Raw genomic sequence first — 23681 nt, forward strand, 5'->3', positions numbered from 1 at the left:
GCTCATTTGTCTTATTTTAGCCTCAAAAAGACTTGAAAGGGCATTAGCTACTTAGAAGGTACTGTGGAAGTATGTTAGTTTTCATTATTTTTAAACTGTGAATTAATGACATTTATTTCTTATCGAACAGCTCAACTTTCAAAAAAAACCCTGAAAATGATTCCCTTAAATGAGCTTTGTTCATGTACGAAATCCATAATAATCACGTTGAGTGACATGGTTTGTGTGGCAGCTGGTGTCATGTTAAACCTGTGAATTAGGGATACATAGAGAAAGTGATTTATATTACTTTGATGTAACCCAACTAAGATTTGACCATATCTTTCAATAAAATACTGTTTTTGATAATTACAGGAACATGTGCATGTTGTAGAAAATACCTAAAAATTTAGTAACCACCACCCTGATGTAATTATTGCTGACACGTTGGTAAAGAAAAAATTAATTTAGTTTCTATTTACTGCGCATGTAAGTCTTTGTCTTGCCTCCAGTGTCATCCTTTAACATTATTTTCAGATGTAAAAAGACTTACATCTACATGTGGTGTTTCAGATTTAGGACTCAAGGCTCTGACAGCTTCCAGAACGTCCATGTGTTCTGCTCACTGGACACACATTGAAGGCTCCTGCGCTCCATCTTCAGCTCCCTGCCCGGCGTTCAGCGGCACCGACTTGCGCTTCACGGAGCCCGGGATCTCCGTCTGGGCTCAGTTGGTGAACCTCGCTGGCAGCAGATTGGAAAAGCACAAAATAAAGAAATCACCTAAGCGGGGTTTTGCAGGTCAGTACACGCACTTCTTGATGAAAGATCTGCATCTTAACTAGTATTATTTGAACAACATCTTGTTTTGTCAGAGCAGGTCTGTCACTGCCGAAGTCTTTGGGTTCAGATGGACTGACCACTGGTTGAGTGACAGCGGGCGTGGTGATGAGTGTGTGTGACACCAAGAATGATGCCATGGTGGGGGTGGCACCCAGAGAACCCCCAGGCCTCCCCACCTCCCGGTGCCAGCGTTTATTCTGCACACGCTTTTTGAAGAGAAGTCTGTGTTCTCTCCCTGCACATTGACCCCCCAGCTGAGGCCCCCAGTCTAGTTGCCCTTCTTGAGTGTTGCTCCGGGTCTCATCACAGCCAGATCTGGCAGGGCCTGTGTGCCTGGACCTGCCTCACTTTGTGTCTGTGGACCGTGGTGGCCTGTCCGAGACCAAGGCCAGCCCTGCTCCAGCTCCGCCTTTGGTCTGGGGTGCTGTTCTCCAGTTCCCTAACGTTGCCTCTCATGTGTCCTTTCAGAATTCTTCTCCCTGACTATTCTTTGCACATTAGACATCCCTGTGGTTGCGTCTGTCACTTGTGGCTCATTCTGCCCACTCTTGAGTTTTCTCACCCATTTCTCCCCAATTCTGTAATTCCTGCCACAGCATTTATGATGGCTCTCCAGTTCTCATCTCTGGCTGGAGGGCCAGGTGCATGTAAACCACAGCATGTCCACAGTTCAGCTAACCTTGTCCCTTAGCCAGCATTTCCTGTCACGGTGAATAACCCTGTCTGCTGGATATTCGAGCTCGGTGCCCCGGAGGCACCTCTGGCTCCTCCCGTGCCCATGTCCCCACGTCCCCAGTCCCCATGTCCCCATGCTGCCTACTGTGGCCTCCGGCATCTCCTGCTCTGGATGCTGCTGCTGCGACTGGCCTGGCTCTCCTTGTTGCCTGCCTGCATCTTTGTGGCGGCTTCCCTGGTCTGTTCCTCCGTTGGCCCACGGACATCACTGCAGTCATTTGATTAGATAAGATCCTGTTGCCGGTAGATGTAACCGGCATGCAGGTTCTTGAACCATCCCAGAAAGAATTCAGATGAGACACGGTGGTTAAGAAAGTGAAGTGAGGATTTACTAAGGCATGGACAGCACACTCTCAAGGGGAGAGCAGGTGGGCTCAGGTGAGCAGCTGTGCTGAGTTTCTTTGGCAAGTTGGTTACATAGAGTACAAATGATCGGGCAGAATATTCATTAGGAAGTGAAGGGTTTGGGGTCGTATTTCCTGGTTTCATCCCAACTCTACCTTTCTGAAGGGAAGAAGGATTTTTGTCCATATTTATTCCAGATTGGAAGTGTCATGACATTGGTGCTTGATGGGGACTTGTAATCTGGAAGGCCAATTTTTTGGAAATGAGGGCACAATGAGAAAAGTTATATTGGGACACTGGAGATTCCTGCCTTTTCCCACCTTTCTTTGTCAGCCTCCAGGCCACTTGTCACTCCAAAATGTGAGAATGCTTTTCAGCCCAGATGTTCCTGCCTTTCTTTTCTGCCCAGGGACCCTTGGTGCTTACATGATGTAGGGTTTTCTGCATTTGGCCCGTACCCTTTGTTTCTGCCCAGTTCCTGCCATTTGGCCTGGGTCCCCCTTTCTCTGCTCATATCTAGCTATCTGCCTGCTCTAACAATTCTACAGAGTGCCTTGATCTTTACATTAGAGAACTGTATGTCGTGAATATCTGACAAAATTGTGTTGCAGGAGTCATGGGAAGAAAAGGTGAAAGTATGTTATTTATGACACAGGTGTCTGGGTGATTTCAGTGACTTGGGAAACAATTGATTATACTAGAAATAGCTAACACGGCCCTAACCGTGTTAAACCATCGCATCCTCACTCTGACCTAAGGCAGCACGTGGCAGAGGAGACCTCAGGGCGGAGGAGGATGCTCACCCACAGCCTGGGGAAGGGCAAGCCCTTCATCACTGCCAGGCTTTGCAAGCTCAGATGAGTCCCTCGGGGCAGCGCCCTCCCCAAGGCCGACCTCTGCTGAGGGGAGAGCCTGCGCCCTCCCTGCTGAGGCCTTTTCTCCCCCAGGACAATGACACCTGGGCCTGCTGAGGGGCCAGAGCTGACGCTGTGCGTCCTGAAGGCGGGCTGCGCTCTGCTTTCCCACCGGGACCAGCTCAGGCGGATCCTGTCTCAGCCAGCTGTTCAGGACGCGGCAGCTGCTCACGCAGGTGACTTTCTAGGAGCCCTTACAGACCTGTAAGAAAGGCAAAACTCCAGTAGAAAACAGCCAAGAGACAAGTACGGGTGGCCCATAGAAGGGGAACTAGAGATGGCTTCTATGTGCACAAGGAAGATGTGCCACCAGGCCAGGAACTGATGAAACACAGACCGCAATTGAGAAAGACAAAGCCCGAGGGGAGGGAGGGAAACAGTGCTCTGCTGCCTCGATGGTCAAAGTGCGGCCCCAGGACCAGCAGCGACGGTGGCACATAGGAGCTTATTAGAGGTGTGGGCCCTCAGGCCGCAGCCCAGACCTAAGAAGTCAGGATCTGCATTTTTAACATGGTTCCCGGTGCACATGAAGTGAGTCTCCTCTGACACTCTGCTGGGGGTTTAAGTTGGTACAGCCGTCCACTGGGCATCTGAGGACATGCTAGACTTTAAAATGCATGTGCACACGTATCTATATCTGTATGTCCATTGATTAGGAAGTCATCTTGTGGGAATCGATCACATGGAAAGACATGAAGAAATGTGTTTATAGATGCTCATTGTGGCTTTTTTTTTGTTGGTCTTGAGTTTATGCTGAAAACTGGAGAAACCTCAGTGCCCATTATTAGGTGGTGTGCCAGAATGGCAGCACACCTTGGTGCTGTTCACGGTGGTGGTGCATTTGTGTGCCCCTTACCATGGAAACGTGAACATGAGAAAAAAAAAAGTACACTGCTGCGTACTTATCTGTTTGTAGATTTGCCAAAGAGAGTGACAGGAGAATTTCAGTTGACTTCATTTTCTTTGTACTGTTCTGTATGGCTTTAGTTTTCTAGAATGAGCTCATATCATTTTAAATAGAAAAAAACCCAAAGCTGTGAAAAAATTTTGGACTATCTACTGTTGAAAGACATTGTGCTAAATATTATGGGCAACCAGACAGTCCTCGTTTATGGTTTTTTTACTCTTTGGAGTCGGGGTGGGGAGAGAAAATGAAGGCAGGTAGCTCTGTCCAAGGTACACGCTCGTGTGCTGTGAGATGTCTGAGCACAGTTCACACGTGTCCCGGGGACGCTGGTGGTGGAGGGCTGGGGAGGGCAGACTTGAGGGGTGAGGCAGGCCCTGGTTGTAGGGTGATGAGGAGTCCCTGTCCTGGGGGAGGAGGTGGCAGGAGCACAGGCGTAATCAGTGAGTATTGGGTACTGAGCTTGGCAAGGAGTGCAGGGTTTATCAGTGATCATGGGGCTAAAGCTGGAGGGGTCAGTTAATTGGTGCCCAGGGAATTGGACTGGCTGTTCTGTGGTCACCCTAGTGAGTAGCTACAGCAGTGCTGAATCGGGGTTACCATCCCATGCTCGGGGCAGAGCGAGAGCTCCAGATGGATCTGTCCAGCACAGGGCTTGACAGCCCACCACAGCTTTATACAAACACAGCCATGCCTTCCTGTTTACATGTCATCTCTGGCCACTTTCAGCCTTCAGCGGCTGAGTTTGAGTGGCTGTGACAGACCCTGTGGTCAGTAAGCCTGAACTGTTTACTCCCTGGCTCTTCAAAAAATATTTACAACCCCTGGACTAAAGGATTAAGTTGAAATTGTATCAGTGGGCTGAGGGCAATTGAGAAGTGCCAGACACCTCACCCAGAGCTGCTCAGATGAAGACAGTAGACATCACCCTGACCACATGACACATTTGGAATTGGTGTCAGTTTATGGTGTGAACGAAGGGAAAGAGAGCAAGCCCTGGGGCCACAGCACACTTGGGAGTGTTCAGAGCTGGGATTTCTGAAGCAGTGAGTGCTCACCAAGGCAGAGAAGGGACCCGAACTGGACCAAGGGCAGAAGTCTGGGAGGTCGCTTTGGTTGGGTCTAAAGAGACAGACAGAAGAACTAAAGAAGGACAGAGGCCAGAAAGCAGGGAGTGGAAAAGCCTTGAAAATTTTGGTTGGTTAATGCTTGATGAGGTAGAAATCATGTATCTGGTTTAACATGCTCAGTGCACTGTGTTTTAAAAAAAAAAAAACAGATTTCTTCTGTATAGCACAGGGAGCTATATTCAATATCCTATGATAACCTTTAATGAAAAAGAACATGAGAACGAATATATGTATGTATGTATACACATGACTGGGACATTGTGCTGTACACCAGAAATGGACACGTTGTAACTGACTGTAGTTCATTAAAAAATAGTTAAAAAGAAAATAGTAAAGAGATGTTTGTGGTTAAAAATGCAGTGTCATTCCTATTTTGTTTTTAAATTCAGATGATGGAGCAGCTGCGTCCCCTGACCTTGGGGACATGTCTCCTGAAGGCCTGCAGCCCCCAGTGATCCTCTTACAGCAGTCACTGGCCTCGGCCACCCAGCTGTCTCTGGTGAGGCCATATTTGACAAACAGGAGCTTGAGGTACAGTCAGTAGTAGCCTTGGCAGTTTTTATCCAGCACAAAAGATTGTCAACTTTTTTTTTTTTTTTTGGTAGATGTGTAGGTAGATTTCCTTAAGGATATAGTCTGAATTTTAAATATGCCAAAATAATTCTTATGACTAGGTAGGTTTTAAGCATGATTGTCATAGAATGTTATAATACTGGTTAAAGAATGAATGAGTTAAATTTTAATCTTATTTTGAATTTCTGTGAATTATTTGGAAAGGTCAGCTGGATTCAGCATGGGTTCATTGCTCAAGTGTTCTTGGAGGAATCTTTTCCCAGGAAACAGTGTCATTGAAAGAGCCCCGTGAAGCCTAGGAAGATGGCTCTTGCTGGATTGTTTCACTTACGCCAGAGACTTTCCTAAGCCTGCTCTGTTGAAGCCAGGCGCTCAGGTTCCAAGCACGTGCTGCACCGCATACTCGGGGGTGGACTGTGGGCATCTTCTCACTGAAGAGAGGACATCAGACCAGGTCTAGTCATAATGGGAACTTCCATGGCCCACCACATGGAGAACTAGATTTTTTTTTTATTTTTAAATCCTTCTTGCTGTGCAGTACATCAGAAATTCTGGACAAAACATCAAAGACAAAAATTAAACCTTGAGGGCTCAATTTGGCAGGCAGAAAACACCTTAGTAGAGATCCGCAGAGACCAAGACCCTGCGTGGAGCCAGGATCCAGAGTGAGGAAGTGGCGGGTGCAGAGGGAGAAGGCGGGAAATTCTGGGCACGGGGGCAGCTGGGGAGGAGGGTGCAGGGCCTTCTGTGACCCCCACCAAGTGCCAGCTGCTCGTTAGGTCTGAACACCTGAGGTGAGAGGCCGGTTAAAGTCACCCAAGCCCCTGCTGGGTGTTTTTTCCTGTCCTGCTCTCTTGTTCTTTTCTGAGACTGCTGCTGTCATCTGGGGATTGCTAGTGAGTTTCTATTTTGAGTGTCTTGGTTAATCAGCTTGTTTCGCTGTACAGAGCTGTTTTAAAGGTCAGGTGTGCAGCTTCATCGGGTCTTATCTGCTGTAACCCGTCCAAGGAATCCTTTATACTTTCAGATCTCATGTTTCCGTATGGTTCCTGTGTTACAGTTTTACAGGTCTCCTGACGGTCCTCATCTCTTCACCCTTTGTGTCACTTAAAACACATATCATCCTTGATACCTTTACATCTTTAAACATACGTCTGATTGCTATATTAAATTTCTTATTTGCTAATTCTGACACTTGGGCCACTCATTGGTCTGCTACTGATCGGTTTGTTCTGCTGGTCATAGTCAGTTACTGGTTCTACTTCTACACACGTCTAAACAACGTTGCTGTGTGCTGGGTGGCTTGGGTATTACGCTGTGTGGCCTCTGGGCTCTGTCACGTCCTCTGGAGAACACGGAGCTTTATTTTTGCAGACAGTTCAGTGCCTGGCAGTTTTCCTCAGTCTTTCGAGGCTTGATTCTAGACTTTTTGGTGATAGTTTATTTTTGTTTTGCCCTCAGTCCTGGTTCCTGGTCTCTAATTCTACAGGATTTATAATGTCTTCTTAGGTTTCAGTGGAAACCTCTACATCATGACCTCTGCGCTCAAACGTGGTTGGACTGGGACCTCGTGCCGTCTCCTTAGCCCTGGGCCTGCCCGCAGTTCCTTTGTGCTGGGCTCAGCTTTGTGGTCAGCCAAGGAGTCGCGGGTAGTCTGCCCGTGCACTTCGTGTTCCTTCTGCACCCTGCTTGCTCCGGCAGGCCTCTGACTGCAGTCCAGGAGTGCCGCCCCTGTCACGACTTGCCCAGGACCTCCCTGTTGTCAGGGTCACACCTGTCCCTGTTTTCTCCAGGGCCTGCCTTCAAATGTTTTTTAAAAATACTCTGTCCAGAATTCACAAATGTTATCAGCAGAGGCTTAGTCTAGTCTGCTTCTTACTGCCAGAACTGGAACTCCTAGCTTGAACTGGTTCTGAATTACAAGCTTTTAGGATGGAGCCTGTCACTTCTGAGTTATTCAGACTTCACAGCAAAACCCTAGGATTCTGACCCTTCCTAAGCACTGGAAGGCTCAATGATGTCTTCTGTTTCTCCCTAATTCCTTCCTCAAGTGGTCAGTTTAAAACAAACAGCGAGCCTAAGCACTATGAGAAGTAGAATGGATGAGCAGGGAGTTTCAGGTGGTTCAGGGAGGGGTGAGGAGCCCAGAGGCAGGCAGTCCCCAGCTGCAGGCCCTGGTGATGCGTGCACTCATCAAATCATTGCAATTTGCTTCCCAACATTCTTTAGTCCCCTTATTTTTTTATACCATGTTTAATCCCCAGAGAGGTTGTGTTACTCCTCAGTAGGTGGGGGTTGATTTGGTGGCACATGTGGTGGCTCTGTGCTGTCTGTGACCTGTCCTACAGATGGAAGAGAGCAGGAGACTGTGGGCACAGCTTGGTCATGGGGAAGGGAGGGGTCCCCTTCTCTTGCCTCCTCGAGCCCCTCACTCTGCGTTCACTCCCTCAGCTTGTTGCCACTCAGAGCTCAGATTTCAGGGCTGTGAAATTTCCTTAACGGACATCGATATTTGGCTAAATTACTAGGTAGGTTCTTTGTCTGCCAAAGAAGCTTTTTAACCATCACAGTTTTCCTCTACCCATTCATCTAAAAATACCCAGTAGGACTGAGTATAGAAATACACTTCTGCACTGCAGTTGGGAGTGGTCGTCCGTAATTTCCATTTTCCTAGGCTCCCTGCTCCCCCCCAACTGATGGCCCTCGGCTCCGCTCCCGTTTGCCCAGGCCGCCGCGCTGGCTGTGTGTCAGCGTTTGGCTGTGGAGTCCATGCATCTGGCTAGCCCCGTGTGTGAAACCTGCAGCTCTATGATGCCTGTCCCCGTGCTGCACGTCCACCCCATCAGAGTGAAGAAGGACCAGCTGTCACCAGGTCCTGCTCTGCCTGTTGTGATCCAGCTCATGGAAACAGGGTTCCCTAGAAGGAACATCAAGTTTGTACTCAACTCACCCACGGGCACCCCTGGGAATGCTGCTGGCTTGCCAGGTACTGCGTTTTCCACGGGGGTGTTCCAGCTTAAAGTGCCCATCTATATGTTCGTAGGCCTCCCGGGAAATGCGGCCATCAGAGGCCCATGCGCAGCTGGGCGTGTGGTCCTCACCATGGGGTGCCGTGTGTGCCTGCTTCTGGGCATGTAGGCCATGGTTGGGTCTCTGTTGGACAATGCTGACATGCAGGTCATGTTGCCATTAATCTTGTAAAAATGAAGGATTTTACAGTGAAAACACAGCATAATATTTCACACTTTCTTTTTTAATGTTAGAGATTTCACATACTTCTTTAAGTAGGTTTATCTGGTTCACCATTTTTAGAAATGTGCTTCTCTTTTGTAGTCTACCGGTGCTGTCATAACCGAGACCCAGACTTAACGAAAAACGGGCTGATTTCCTGAGTAATGATGATTATGCTGTGTATGTGAGAAAGAATAATCAGGTGAGTAATTGTCTCAGGCTGGAGCCTGGCTGAGGTTTTCATTCAACAAATGTGTAAGCATCTCAGAAAATCAGAGACCTGGCAGAGGAGGGCATAGCAGCCAGCAGGGAGGCCTCTGTGTCTGGAGAGAGGACAGAGGAGCAGCAGAGTGGGGGGCCAGCACCACAGAACAAAAGGGGGCTTGTCCATAGTGACGTGGCACAGGGTCCTGTGCTTCTTGGTCATCCCCCTTTTGGATACTTTCACAGCCTGTTTTTGCTTTTGAGGGGAGACCAACGTAGTTAGGTTTATTTATTTATTTTATTTAATGGAGACACTGGGATTGAACCCAGGACCATGTGCATGCTAAACACACACTCTGCCACTGAGTTATACACTCCTCCATCTTTTGTAAAAAATATCATTCTCATTGCCATCTAATTTCAAAAATTTAGTTATGTTTTTTCAACCCTAAATCCTTCATTTTCCTCCTTTAATTCTTTTGTTCTAGTCAGTACACTTCAGAGAATGTCCCAGAAGTCATCTCATTCTACCTGTTGATATGTGAATATGTATCCCATATAGATAAGGCTTTTATTTTTAATATAATGACCTTACAGTTTCCTAACATTGCCTGACAAAGTGAACAGTGATTCCTCACTGTCATCTCATAGCTAATGCTTGCTCAGATTTTCCCGATTTTCTCAAAAACGGCTTTCTATAGTAATTCCTTTGAATTTTGATACTAACAAGATCATATACCATACATTTGGGTGATAGGTCCATGAAGTGTTTTTTAACCTAGAATAGTTCCTCCCTCCTTTTTTCCTTTTCATGCCATTCATTTGTGCTAAAACTACATTGACCCACAGCCTTCCTCCCTCTCCTCTGTGTCTCCTGTACATTCAGAGCGAGGGCTGCAAAGTGGTTGGGCTCAGGCTGCCCTGAGCAGGAATGTATTGTAGGTGCCAGCACACAGCATTGCTGGTTTTCACCATCTATTCTCTGTTAATGTTGTTCATATCGCCTTCTAGATCCGTCACAAACTTTGTCATCCCCCCCAAATTTATTAGCTGGAGTTGTGTCCTTTAAAAAAAAACTTTCTTATGAATTCTGGTCCTATAATATAGTTCATATAGGAAAGGCAAAATAGTGGCTGTTTTTTGTTTGCTTGCTTGCTTGCGTGCGTTACCAATTTTCAGAATGATGAATTGGTGCCTGGTACTTGTAAAGGTGACCAAGAACCTTTGTTTTGTCTATTATCATTATGATGAATTTATTGGCTATTATGGATTTGATGTGTTTTAGCCATTTTTCCTCTTGATCATGTGGGAACCCACTGATCTTTCTTTTGTTTTAATTTAAGTATAGTCTCTACAATGCTGTGTCAGTTTCTGGTGTGCAGCGTATTGTTTCAGTCACCCATGTACATTCTTTTCCTTTGCAGGTTACTACAAGATACTGAATGTAGTTCCCTGAGCTGTACAGTAGGACCTTGTTGTTCATCTATTTTAGTATCTGTGCTAGTAGTATTAGTATTAGTAGTTAGTACTTAGACTCCCAACTTACCCTCCCCACCCCCTTGCCCCTCTGGTAACCGTTTGAGCTGTTTGTATGTTCTTGAAATTCAGCCCTTATCATTTGCATCATTTGCAAATATTTTCTCCCATCCCGTAGGCTGTCTTTTTATTTTTGTTAGTTTCCTTTGTTGTACAAAATCTTGTAAGTTTGATTAGGTTCCATTTGTTTATTTTTGCTTTTATTTCTATTGCTTTCAGAGACAGATCTAGGAAAACATTGCTACAATTTATGTCAGAGAATGTTTTACCTGTGTTCTCTTCTGGATTTTTATGGTGTCCTCTTTTATATTTAAGTCTTTAAGCCATTTTGAATTTATTTTTGTGTATGGTGTGAGGAAGTGTCCTAAATAACATCATTGATTTCCATGCTGCTGTCCAGTTTTCCTAACACCACTTGCTGAAGAGACTGTCTTTTCTCCATTGTATATTCTTGCCTCCTTTGTTGAAGATTAATTGACCCCATAGGTCTGTGGGCTCTCTAATTCTATTCCATTGACCCCTGTGTGTGTTTTTATGCCAGTACCACACTGTTTTGGTTACTGTAGCTCTGTAGTATTGTCTGAAGTCTGGGAGGATTATTCCTTCAGCTTCATTCTTTTTGTTCCATGTTGCTTTGGCCATTGGGTCATTTGGGAGTCCATATAAAATTTAGGATTATTTGTTCTAGTTCTGTGGAAAATGTCCTGGGTAATTTGATAGGGGCACCATTAAATCTGTAGGTTGCTTTGGATACTATGGCCATATTAACAATATTAATTTTTCCAATCCAAGAGCATAGGATATCTTTCCATTTCTTTAAATCATCTTTGATTGCCTTAATCAGTGTGTTGTAGTTTTCCACATATAAGTGTTTCACCTCCTTGGTTAGGTTTATTCCCAAGTTGTTTTGTCTTTGTTTTTCATGTGATTTTAAAAGAGACTTTTAAATTTTACTTTCCTTTTTGGATATTTCATTGTTAGTATAAAGAAATGCAGCTGACTTCTGTATGTTAATCTTGTATCCTGCTACCTTGCCAAATTCATTTATCAGCTTTAGTAGTTTTTGTGTGGAGCCATTAGTTTTTGACTGCTCCCTTGCTTTATGGCACACATGGACCTAGGCTCATGTTACGTATTTCCTCCCCCAGAGATCAAGACAGGCAGCTTTCTAAAGAGCCCTGGTTCTATGTATTGAGAAATGATTTTGAGATCATACTGGGTGCTATAGGAACTTTCCTTAGAAATAGAATATTGCTACTTAAAATTGATCACTCATCTATACACTGGACTAGACTTTTTACATTTAATTTTAATTTTAGGTAGGAATGATGGCTAGATGCTGTTGAACAGATGAAGAAGTTTGTGAAGGGGATGTGGGCAAAATTATCAAATTGATAGAGGTGGATTACATGACCTCAGTGTGCAGTGTGGTTGGCAGCAGAAAGAAGCACTTCCTGGGTTAGGTACATTCACGTGGAACTTGTAGGTAAGAACATTCTTCATCTGCTTCTGAGTGAGATCTTTACAGTTCCCAGAAATGAATGCTAACTGTAGTTCATTTTTTATTGGAATCTCTAGGCTGTCCTCCACCAAGTTCTCCTCACATAAAGGCAAGATTGGTGGTAAAGTTGTGTGAAAGCCTCAGTCTTGACACTGAAATACAAGTGGGGGTCCATGACTCAGCAGAATGCGGGGCTTGGGAAAGGCCATGGTACCTAGGCAGGGAAGCACTGGGGGTTGGCTTCTCATCAACTGGTGTAAACTTGGGCAGGAAAAACAAGAATTAAGCAAAACCTTATGATATAAAAATAGTGTCCTTCTGCTTGTCAGTGCCCTCACGACCAGGAGCAGCCCTGCTGTTGAAAAGTCAGGTGTATTAACTCCCTGCAACATGGGAGAATGCACACCATGGAGAATGTGGTGTCTCCATAAGTGTGTGAATGTGACAAATTCTAATGGGTTTGCACTGAGTATTTGGGGGAGATTTCAAGGAATTAGGGTAATTCTAAGAATGGATGTGTTAATAAATATTCCCTGGAGGGCAGAAATATTGAGTCAGGATGAGGTCATACCTGGCAGGGAAGCAGTCGGTCATACTCGCCAGGAGGGGCTGTGGTTGGGATTCGATTGGATGTGACTGGACATGTTAGAGTGGTTTTGTTTTCATCTCAATCTGTCACAGTCTCAGTCTGACCTTGTCTCATATTGGGGTTCTTGTTCTGTCAGTCCTTCTGCCAAATGGCCAGCTCCCTCAGTGTTTTTCTCTCTTTTTATTAATGCTGTATAAAAATTTAGGTCTGAGTTTAAGAAATGGGAATGTAGAAATGATGGGTGTTAAAACATGGAAACACAGAATTCTCCTCAGTTTATATTTAATGTGATAGTGTTGAGATTTCAAATCACATGGCATACTAAGTCCATTTTAACAGTTGCAAGAAAAATTATTAAATACATGCGTGGTTTTGTTTTGCCTTGTGGAGAGCTGTCTTTCTGCCAGATAGCTTAGATTAGAAATGACTGCAGTGGTGGTGATTCCCCAGTGGGCAGGGATGTTAGAGTTTCTTAAATTACTTAATAACAAATGGCTTGTTTAATATTTTATTTTGGTTTAACATTTTGCTTCACTCAAGAGATTCTTAAAAGCTTTACAAATTAAAACAAAGATAAATTTCAAAAATAACAACTTGGTTTAGAAGTTAATGTTTTCAGTAGCTTTCACCAAAGGGCAAGAGATATCTTAACATTATTAATGTAATTTTTATTCCTTAAGATACTGAATGGAGTTTTTGGTTGGTGTAATTAAAAACAAGCAAATAAACCTTCAATAAGTGGAAGATTTCAAACAGATACAAAAGTCGAGATTATAGTACAATGAGCCTCCATGTGCCCATTACCTGACTTCAGCGGTTGTCAGCTCCTGGCCAAACTGTTCATCCATGGTCCCCTGCTTCCATTATTTTGAAGCTAATCCCTGATTGCCATCATGTGTTAGTTGATCCAGAAGTATCTTAGTGTGTTTCTCCTAGAGAGAAGTTCTCTTTGAACAACACAGAAAACTGTAATATAATATCATGTGGTTAGGTATAGCTTTAATTTTAATTTTCAGTTTTTATTTGTGAAAGAGATGCTCCAGACAATTTCTGTTTTGTCCTAGCTGTCAGTACCAATGGGAAAGACGTTATTGTCAACTTCCCTCAGTCTCACTGAACTGGGCTCTCATCAGACATGGAGTTGGTACCCAGTGTCCATCCTGGCATCATGTGAGTTTTTATTTTTACATTGCTAGATTTGTTTGGGAGGAATGGCTTTCTCTGGAATCAAGTTTAACAAATGACCTCATCTTTTTCTTATTGACCAATGGCTATTTAAAAAATAGGTGTGATGGCTGTGAGATGTTTCCTATCATTGGATCTCAATTCAAATTCTGTGATGACTTTGATTTTTGTGAAATGTGTTTCAAAACCAGGAAACACAACACCAGGCATATATTTGGCAGAACAAATGAACCAGGTATGGTAGAATTATTACGTTTTCTTTCTACAGAATTTATTAGTGAGATAATTATTGTGCAAACAAAGTTAATTAATTTTGATCTTTAAAGCTCATACTTAAATGGTGAGCACTGTACTATGTGCACAGTGATACAGGAAACATGGTCCTACCCACCTGGTGAATTACTATTTTTTAACAAGCAATGAGGGGTGTTAGAATAATGGGGTGTTCACTTGTATTTCCATAAAGAAACAGTAAAAGGATCTCAGGAAACTAGTAAGTGTTTTGTTGGATGGGATGTGGAATTGGGGAGATGGAGAGGGATTCTTTTTATTTGTGTGTCTTTTATTATTTATTTTATCACTATGGCAGAATATAGACAACATAAAATCTGCCAGTTCAGTCACTTTTAAGTGTATAATTAAGGGAATTTGCACACTAACACCACTATTTCTAAACTCTTTTCACCACTCCAATTTAGGAAGGGATCCATTAAGGAATAACTCCCCTTTCTTCCCTCTGCCATACCCTGGCAACCTCTAATCTGCTTTCCACCTCTGAATTTGACAACCCTAGGTACCTCTTATAAGTGAAACCACTCAAAATTTGATTTTCTGTGTGTCTGACTTATTTCACTTTGCATTGTGTTTCCAGGGTTCATCCATGTCATAGCATGTGTCAGAACTTCATTTTCTTTTTTTGTGGCTGAGTAACATTTCATTGTATGTATATACCACGTTCTGTTTATCCAGTCATATATTATGGAAATTTTGGTTGTTTGTACCTTTCAGCTCTTGTGAATAACATTGCTGTCAACATTGGTGTATGAATCTGTTTCAGTCCCCGTCTTCAAAACTAGGAGTGTAATTGCAGGGTCATTAGGTAGTTCTTTAACTTTGGAGAGGACTGCTAACATGTTTTTTTATAGTGGCTGCACCATTTAACATTTCTTTCAGCAATATATGAGGGTTCCAGTTTCTCCACATCCTCACCAACATTTGTTTCTTTTCTCTTCTCTTTTCTTTTCTTTCTTTCCTCCCTCTCCAATATAAAATCTGAATGGTCATATTAAAGACATATTACCTTTAATTGAAAAATCTACACATGAAGAAAACTCCAGGTCCAGATGATTTCACCAGTGAATCTACTACAGAAGGATAATTATGACCAAATTGAATTCCAGGAATGCACAGTGTATGGCTTACTATTCATAAACCAATCAGTGTAGTTCACCACATTAGCCGAGTAAATCAGAAAACTCATGTCATTTCAATGGATGCAGAAAAAGCATTTAATAAAATTCAGCATCTGTTTGAGGAAAAAGTGTTAGCAAACTAGGACTAGAAGGGAATTTCTTTAACCTGATAGTCATTCTCAGTTAAATACCTACAGTAACCACGATACTGAAGAGATACTGAAAGCTTTCTTTCTGAGGTTGGGAATAAGACAGTAGCACCTGCATCTCCTCTGCTAATCACCACTGTATTGGAGTTCCCAGCAAGGAGAGTAAGGCAAAGGGAAGAGGGGGAAAAAACTATTCAGGTCCCCAGTTTTGCTAGTAGTCACTTATTAAACAGTGCAGATAAATCCATCATTGCAGAACATTCTGCTGGACAGCACTGTTTGAGATAATGCAGATTCAATCAAAACCCCGGCATGAGTTTGTTTATTTTGGTGAATTTGATGAGCTGATTCTAAAACATAGATGGACACACAAAAGGCTAAGGGTAGGCAAAACATTCTTGAAGAAGAACAAAATTCTCTACTAGATATTTAAACTTCTGAATCTGTTATAATTTAGACAGTGTCTGGTTCTTAGGCAAAGACATAAGAAATCTAGGTAAGTCTGTATCCAGCAGATCAAAGAATCCAAAAACAGATCCAGGCATGTGTGGGTATATGATTTATGATAAAGATGACATTACAGGACATTGGGGAAAATTTGGTTCCTACTTAATTGGATGTCTGTTCTGGAAAAAGTGAAACTTGATTGCTATCACAAACACAGAAATCAGATCTAAGAGCATTGCCTGTTTCCAGGTGTGAATGGTAAAACTGAACTTTTGGAAGATAACATAGAATTTCTTCATGACTTTGATATAAGGAAAGATTTCTTAAAACAGCAAAAGAACTAACTTTAAATCAAAAGTTGGTAAAATTAAGAGATCACAATCATAAAAAAATAAGAGAGTGAAGGTGCAAAGCATCTGTAATCAATAAGGGCTTACATCCAAAATATGTTAAAAATAGGCTTTTAAAAAAATGTAGAAATTTGTACAAAAAAGACTCTCTTCATATAAAAATGGAAAAAACGGAAAAACAATCTGGGCATTTCACACAAGTGGCCAGTAAATAAATGAAAAGGTGCTCACAGTCATCAGGAAAACACATTAAAATCACGGTGGAGTACCAATACACTGTCGTGGCTGAAATTAGAGATACTGATGACTCCTGGTGTTGGTGAAGGAGTGGAGTGGAGCACACGGAATGTTCATAAACTGCTAGGGAAAAGTTAGATTAAAAACAACAACAACAAAAATAGTACAGTATCTCTGTATATGCAGAAAGACGTATAACAAAAATCTTCCCAGTGGCAGTATTCATAATAGCTCTGAACTGGAAATAATGCAATGTCAGTCAAAAGAAGAATGGATAAATAAATCATCACCCCTTCATAAAGTGGGGTACTATAAAATAATGATAATGAACAAACTGTAGTTTGTTTAAGAAAATTCACTTACATAATGTTAAAACTAATCTGATTATGGAGGTCAGGATGCTAGTGACTTTTAGGGGAGAGAGAATTCAGCATTGACTTGAGGGGTTGTGGGCTGGTGGTGGGGTGGTTCTGGGAAGACGGCAGTTTTTATTATTCCTGCCTGACAAGTTCAGTTGATGATAATTTTTTAAGCTGTATTCTAATTTCTGTATTTTTATATATATAACAAACAAGTTTAAACATAGAATTTAATAATGGCACTGATAATAGAAATCAAAATTAATTTTTTTTTTTAAAAAGTGGTTATTATGTGCCGGGTTCTATTCTGCGTGTCTACTTGTGGTATCTCATTTAAACATTGTGACAGACCTAAGGGACTGAGGTTAGTGTAATAACACCTCTGCTGGAGCAGGGAAACTAGGGCCCAGAGTGGCTGTCTTTACGACGCAGTGCCTTAGTCTTTTTACTGTTTATTTCTGAGTTGTTTGTATATCAAGGACCTCAGTTCTTTTCATATATATTTTTATTTATTTATATTCCTTACCAGTTTTCTTTTGTTTTTAACATGCAGATTTAAACATACACCCCCCCACCCCTGCACCAATTATTTGACATTTAGATTTCCAGTTGTTTGCTATTGCAAACAGTACCAGGTTATATATTGTTTCCTAACTGTCTTTGTGCACAGCATCTACTATTTCATTCAGATATAATCCACCCCCCCTTTTAAACTGAACAGAGTTGCTCCACATAATTGAGTTAACTGAATGTATTTTAAATTCTGATTAATGAATTGTTTAGACAAGTTACCCCATTTGCCATGAAGATGTGGTCCTTTTACATGTTCAGCAGATGTATATCAGTCATACACTCTGGGTCAGTTAAGGGCCTTGTGCTGTGAAGAAGGGGATGGAGGCCGAGGTCTAAAAGCAGAGCTAACGCAGGTGATGTGCACGTGTAAGCGGGGGTGAAGACTTGAGATTTGCACTTTAGAAAGGCCACTGTAGCCATCTCACTGAAGAAATACAGAATTGCAGATGGGCAAGGTAAAGACAGAGTGAGCTGTTAGGGATCTGTTGCAGTTGTCTGCGTGCGGCATAGGGTGACGGAGGCCGGAAGGAGAGGTGGCATCCGAGTGTTCTGCAGGAGGTGGGGTCAGCAAGGCGGGGCTGTTACTTGCGTGAGATGGTCTGTGGACGAAAAGAGCTCTACTGTGACTCCCAGAGCCTTGGTTCTGATTGACTCATGGGAGACAGTGGCATTCGCTGTGGGAGAATATAGAAGTGGAACTTCTATTTTGGGGGGAGTTGAGCTTTGTTGTCTTTAGTTTGCAGAATCCGTGCGACACTCAGGTAGAGGTTGTACGCTCCACAAGAAGGGCGCTCGTCTCTTCGTCATGACTGAACTGTCAGTGCGGTGACTGCAGCAGATGTTAAGCTGGCTGTCAATGCCAGAGCTGTTCTCGGTACTTTACACGTAGTAAAGTACTCAACCTTCACCACAGCTGTTTGAGGTACATATTATTATCATTACCAGGACATTAGGTGTGCAAGGCCACCCAGCTGGTGGAGTGTGGAGCTGAAATTCCAAGCTGCAGCAGCCTGGCTAACAGTCTGTGCTCTTCACTTTTCCACCAGTGCTGGTGTGTGTTTTGAAACAAGTCGGCTTGAGAAAGAGTACCATGGTGCTGACCAGTGTGGTGAGAGTTCGCTGGTTTACTTAAAAAAAACAAACAAACAGGTATTCTGGGCCAGTGTTGGTTGACCAGGGTTTTATGCTTTGCCTTCTGGCTTTAGTTTGCTATTGAAAGTTTTGTTGACTGTAAGAAGAAAAGTCTTTCTCTTTTCTTAAGGAAAAAGTAACTTTTGTTTGTTAGCTAGCAAGTACTTTTATGGACCAAAATGTTACTTTTCCATGTCTTCCATGAAAAATCATGACCATGGTCTCAGCCTACCTGCGAAATAGTTATTGATTGTTCATTTTGTGGCAGGCTTGCCTGATCTAGGTTCTCTTGGGACTGTGTAAGAAGCATCCAGAGGAATACAGCAGCCTGTGAATTTGTTTCCATGTATTGTGTGCTCAGCCTTTAATTACCTGTATCAGTGGTGAGCACCATTAGGACGATTTTCTCACCTGCTTCGGAGGATGCTGGGGGGACTGATTGCCGTACACCTGGCAGGTGCAAAGCAGAGCCTCAGCAGTGCTCCTCTGAACTGATTTCTAAAGAGCTGCCCTACTGGACAGGCCTGGTGCGGGCATTCAGAGATTACTTTTGCAATTTACGGTTCTCAACTGATGAAAACCTCATATGTGAAAATGAGTATTAAAGGTAGTTTCCATTGCTTTACAAAAAGATGTGTTTTAAGATTTTCTCTTAAAACAGATTTATAGATGCTCATTTTAAGCACTACTGGATTCTATACCATTTAACGTACAACAGTTGTGTTGAGTATCATATCCTTGTTGGTAGTATTTAAGGTTTTTAATATAATTGAACATCCTAAAGTTCTTAATTTAAAGAACTATCAAATAGGTCAGAAGGTACAAACATTAGGATATGTTTGCACCCTTTAAGTCTCACTTAATATCTTCTTGTAGGAGGAGAGACTTCAGCATGCAAACCTTCATCTGTTCGGCTTGCACCATCATTTTCATTCCATGCTGCTGGCCTTCAGATGGCTGCACAGATGCCCCATTCACATCAGTACAGTGACCATCGCCAGCCAGACATAAGTGACCAACAGGTTTCTGCCTTATCTTATCCTGATCAGGTTCAGCAACTTCTAACTAACCAGGTAAGTTTACGATGTATCAGAAATGATTTGTTGGGATGGTCATTTATTCCTTAAAATGGCGTAATAGAAAACAGGCAAATACCTTAATGGTTTTCAGTTTTACATGTCACATGGGACTTCAGATGAACAAAATACAATGTTAAGAAGTTTGCATTAAAATTTTTGTTGTTTTTTCTCTTTCCCCTGTGTTTTTCACTTTAATTAAAAAACACATATAAACAAGCACATTCTCCCATTTTGCAATAAGGGGGGAAGTTATTTCTAAAGGATATTAGTTAAAGAAACTGAAAGCTTATTTTTAGGGAAAGAAGGTTAAGTAGAAAAACATAAGTTACAGGAAAACAAGTCAGATTCCACTATTGCAAACTTATGGAGCTGATTTTATGCTGTTATACTACTTTATACACATACCTACAAATAAACGTGAAACTCCTTAAAATTAACGTAAATTAGTTACTCTGCTCATTTTAATATTCAGACTAGAGGTTAAGTAATTTTTCTTAAGAATAGTATACAGTGAATAAATGCTGAACCCTCTTGACATACATACATATGTGCATATGCGTATGTATTTTTAATATCTTCCTGAATTAACTGCATCTACTATGTTGATTTTTGGTTTGGGAAGAATTTTTTTTTACTAGCTATAGTTGTGGTAAAGTTTCTTTCCCCCTGAGGCTGAGTGTGTGATGAGCACTGAAAGTGGCTGTTTTTCCATGTACTTAGGAATTTGGTTTGCCACTGTTTATTTAGGTCTTTTAATATGATCAAAAACTTGGAAAATTTCAGAGTGTTTCTTTTACTGGATTATTTGAGGGAAATTAGTTTTTCCTAACTTAATATGTGGTTTTAATAAGCTATTGGCTACAGTTAAGTAAAGCCATTATTTGAGGACACCCTTGTATGTATTAAAATAAAATATTGTCAATAGTTGACCTGATTCTACATTTACAAAATGTATTACAGTGTGTGAGTAACATTCACAATAAAATAGTAAGATAAATTATGACAGGACTTAAGAATTCTTTTATGCAGTAAATTGAGGAATTGTATGTTTGAGAATTAGAGTAGTTGGTCAAAACTGGAAAGTGTGTGTGTACCAGAAGAAAATTCTCTGGACTTCCACACAGTAGTAATAGCATAATGATCCAACTGCACTGTACTTGTAAGAAGCAAGTATGTTTGGATTCATTTTCCAGCTTGTTCAGAAGCAGCCTATCAGGCAGGCTGCCTGTTTTTAATCTGTTTTACAGCTGAAGGGACTGAGCTCCCATTTGTGATCTCTCTAAGTATATAGGTAGTAACTCTGGGGTCCAGCTCAGGCTTCTTTCTTTTTAGATACAGTGCTCTCTCCGCTCTAACACCTGGCATGTGCAAAGGACTAGGAAAAACCCAGTCCTTTAAAGTTATTTTTATGGTAGTATTATTGTAGTAGATCATCTAGTTAGCTAGCAAAGTACCTATTTTTAGATACAACTAACATCTTATTTGTGGATTATTTTCAAATAAGAGATAAGTTAATTTAGTATCCATTTTAAGCTGTAAAATATTTTTAGATTCATATTGTGTAAAAAAAAAGTCTTTAAGTAATAATATTCAGCCAGATATTTTTGCCAAACTCCAGAAGTTTCTGAACTGAAGGCAGTCAGATTAAAAGCTTTCTTCTAACTGAAGTGTAAAACACTGAAACTGTGCGCTGATGTGGCCTGGTCTACCAGACATGGGTTCCAGATCTTGACTAATGATCTAGTTGTGTGACCTGAGTCAGGCCGCATGGACTCTTCTCTCTGTTCCTTGAATGTAAGGTTGGACTGGACTTGACATCCCCCTCACCCAATTGCCTTCTAGCTCTAAAGTTTGGTAATTTCATTATTTGATTTCCACTGTTTCTTGTCAATCATCCTATCAGTGTCTTTTCAATAAGGTTTATTGTACAAGTAAATTGAAATGAGCTTACTTGAACATTTCATTTCTGGTAATTAATCTTTCTAATATGAGTGTGTTTCATATAAATTGAAACACAGTTTTGTTCAAAAGATAAATGTAGTAAAAGTGTAGAAAAGTGTGGTTACTGTTTGGAATGCTGAGCCTGTTTGGGCTATTACTGTTTTCACGGCACCTTTCATGGTTATTAAACTGTGTGTTCTGCATGTGTGTTGTGTATGCTGTTCAGCTTTATTAATAGGTCTCAAGATAGCAAGAATGGCAGGATGTAGTGTTTCTTACTCTTTACTATATATAAAAATATGAGGTAAATGTAAATAAAATGGATGGAATAGGTATTATTAAACTAGGAAACTACTTTTTAATGAAGTCCTGGCACTTACACTATGGAATCTTTTCAGGAAAAAAGATTGTTTTAGCTCTTGTAACTGATCTAAGCAGGAGGTGAGAACTACTGCTTTTTTTTTTTTTTTTTTTTTTTGGTCTTTGTGATCTGTGTCTTCACACGGAAAGGTCAGGAGAATTAGAGCCTTGGGGGTGTGGCTGTTTTGGGCTACCAGAGCCAGATAGCTGAGGCAGCTGGATGATTATCTCAGCAGCAATCTCTTTTGCAGGGAGGACATTGGGCAGCAGTGTGGAGGGGAGCTCACTATCTGCAGCAGCTTGGTGAGCTCCTGGGTCCTCTGAACCACTGGGTTTTTTCACCCAGCTGGGGAAGGGAAGAAGGGAGCTTGTTACATTACATTCTCCTGACTTTGTGACTGTGGAAGTTTGAAGTGGACAAAGCATCAGATGCTTAGGGCTGGTTTGAGTTTGAGTATAAATTTGTAACAGTGTATTTGGAAAAATTATTTTCTAATTCTGGATTTGTGATTATAGCATTACAATAGTGAAAAACAGAAAATTTGATTACCTAACATGAAATCACAGTGAAAGTTAGTGAAAAAAGTATTGTTTAGTTTGTAGGAATTAATTTATTCTTCCCATGTGTTTTGAGCATCTACTCTGTACAAGGGATTATTGGAAGCACTGAAGTACAGTCTGATCCAAAGGCCAAATTTTTGTGGATGGAATGCATCTGGTTTATATATACATATGTTCCTGAAATAGTAACTTCTGTTGCCAAAAGTATGTAAGAAAAGTAAGATATTTAGAATTAGCTAATCGACTCGGCCTTGTACGTGGCTTGGCCAGTTGTGAAAAGGTTAGCAGTGTCACGACATGCCAAGTGCACAGTGCATGCTTACACACTGTGTGCATAAAAATGTGGTAGTCAGAATTACTTTCATAGACAACTTCAGGTCTGTGCAGTACATTAAAAAATCTCTTTTTGATTGTGTGATTTTGGTGTTTTAAGTGAGCATAGTTACTCCTGGAAAGCCGTAGCCATTGGTTCATTTTCCAGTGTTTGAAATACCTGTGGAGTTGTAAGTGGGCAAGTTGAAAACTTAAACATATTTATAGTTTTGAACATAACTGATTTTAATAAATGCATATGTTATTTTATTGGTATATATTATGCATGGCTCAATTATTTTGCCCAAGAAATAGCCTAAAAATGATTCCCCAAGAAGCTAGAATAGACTCCTAAAATTAACAGGGAGCCCCTGGCCCAGTGCTGTGATTCAGAGCATGGGGTTGGGCGTGAGACTGCCTTAGTTCTCTTCTCATCTGTATTATTTTACTGGCTCTAGGACCTTGGTCAAGTAACATTACCTCAGGAACACAGGTTTCTCATTTGTAAAATGGTGATAGGAGCATTACTTATTTTCGTGAGATTTTTGAGAAGATTACATGAAAGATGTAAAAATTTGCATGCCCAAAATACGGTGTATAGCAAACACTTGCTGCTACAGTTATTATTTTATTGTTAACAACTTAAGTAACTCATTCATTTCTAATGGTAGTTATACCTTCTGTCAACTCTTACTACACTGGTTCAGATTTTGTGAAACCTCACAGTGAGGCTGCACTCCAGTAGTCCAAGAAGGGTCTTGCTGAGAACATTACCTGCTTGAAAACAATTCCAGTGCTTAAAAAATAAGAAAGGAAATAGATTACAAGAACCCTGTTTCATTACCTTAAATGCTTACAGCTTCATTTGCATGAAAATAATTGACATGCTTATACTGATACTGTCTATTCCTTGAGTCTCCAAGGACTGATATGAGAGCCAAATATTCTGTGAACCTAGTTGTTCCTGTTTATATTTAAAAAATAAAACAATATGTATTTTAAAAATTAATTCAGATTATCTTATTGTCTTACTATATTTTCAGACAAATAGTTATAATCACTGTTTGTCCCCTTAAATCTTATTTGGAACTTTGAGAAGGA

At 41.5% G+C, this 23681-nt stretch overlaps 1 pseudogene; it reads left to right on the plus strand.

Moving 5' to 3' along the window:
• Positions 1–2853: 2853 nt before the first annotated feature.
• Positions 2854–11880, plus strand: LOC141575394 (E3 ubiquitin-protein ligase HERC2-like; annotated as a pseudogene).
• Positions 11881–23681: the final 11801 nt, after the last annotated feature.

This window comes from Camelus bactrianus, chromosome 28 (genome assembly GCF_048773025.1).
Source record: "Camelus bactrianus isolate YW-2024 breed Bactrian camel chromosome 28, ASM4877302v1, whole genome shotgun sequence".
In the NCBI taxonomy this organism is placed as follows: Eukaryota; Metazoa; Chordata; class Mammalia; order Artiodactyla; family Camelidae; genus Camelus; species Camelus bactrianus.